Source organism: Petaurus breviceps, unplaced genomic scaffold (genome assembly GCF_028583685.1).
Source record: "Petaurus breviceps papuanus isolate PSGF00001 unplaced genomic scaffold, PetGlider_PUasm1.0 688, whole genome shotgun sequence".
Lineage (NCBI taxonomy): Eukaryota > Metazoa > Chordata > Mammalia > Diprotodontia > Petauridae > Petaurus > Petaurus breviceps.
The window spans coordinates 27,605,714-27,606,814 of record NW_027186457.1 but is presented as its reverse complement, the minus strand read 5'-3'; the positions used below and the strand labels follow the sequence as shown (position 1 = coordinate 27,606,814).

At 66.6% G+C, this 1,101-nt stretch overlaps 1 protein-coding gene across 1 annotated transcript in view; it reads right to left on the bottom strand.

Annotated features, from left to right (window-relative positions):
* GNB4 (G protein subunit beta 4) overlaps positions 1-691 on the bottom strand; it is a 50,225-nt gene extending 49,534 nt beyond the window's left edge. The window contains exon 1 of the mRNA XM_069104833.1: positions 552-691. The gene's annotated coding sequence lies outside the window, so the exon portion shown is untranslated. The remainder of the gene's footprint in view (positions 1-551) is intronic.
* Between the last annotated feature and the right edge of the window lie 410 nt (positions 692-1,101).

Below are 1,101 nucleotides of genomic sequence, written 5' to 3'. Positions count from 1 at the left end.
AGGAGGAAAGGGAAGGGAAAAAGGAGGAAAGGGAAGGGAAAAAGGAGGGAAGGAAGAGAGAGAAAAAGGGAGGGGAGAGAAGGGAGAGGAATAAGGGGAGAAGGAAAGAAGGGAAGTAAGTGCAGAATAAAAGAAGGGAGGAGGGAAGGCAAGAGGAAGAGGAGGAAAGAGGAGAAGAAAAGGAAAAAGGAGAGGGAAGAGAAAGGGGAGGAAGGAGAAAAAGGGAGGGGAGAAAAGGGAGAAATAAGGAGAGAAGGAAGGAGAGGGAGAAGAGTGAGAGAAGTGCAGAAGAAAAGAAGGGAGGGGGAGGCAAGAGGAAGGAAGAGGAGGAAAGAGGAGGGGAAAAGGAAAAAGGAGAGGGAAGAGAAAGGGGAGGAGGAAAGGGAGAAGGGTGAAAGGAAGAAGTGCAGAAGAGAGAAAAGAAGGGAGGGGGAGGCAAGAGGGAGGAGAAGGAGGAGGAAGGGGAGAGGGGAGAGGGGAGGAGGAAGGGGAGAGGGGAGAGGGGCAGGAGGGAGGGGGCGCGCCGTCCGGGCCCCTCCCCGCCCGCTCACCTGCCGGGGCCGCCGCTCCTCCTCGGGCCGGCTGCCCGCCGGGCGGCCTCTAGCTGCAGCTCGGGCTCGGGCTTGGGCTGGCGCGCTCGCGGCTCATAGCCCCGGGGCCGGAGGCCCGGACAGCCCGGCCACACCCAGGGCGGCGCGGCCGCCTCCGCCGCCTCCTGCCCGGCGCCCGCGCTCCGCCTGGGCCGAGGGTGCTCTGCCTGGGCGCCGCCGCCGCCGCCGCCGCCAAGCCTCGTCCTCTTCCCTCTCCTCCTCCTGCTCGGCCGCCGCCGCCACCGAGCCCCGCGCCGCTCTCGTCCGGCTCCCGAAGCCGAGCCACCAGCGAGCAGCGAGCAGCGAACAGCGAGCTAAGGAGGGAGTGCCCCGACACCGCCGCGGGGGGCCGTGCAGGCACCGCCCTCTCCCCCCGCCCCCGCGCCGCAATGGTACGGCCCCCCAGCCAGGCCCCCGGCGGACCGACCCACTCAGATCAGAAAAGGGGGGGAGCAAGGGGAAAGAGCAGGGCGCATGCGCTGGAGGCGGCTGCAGCCCGACCGGCTTCCTA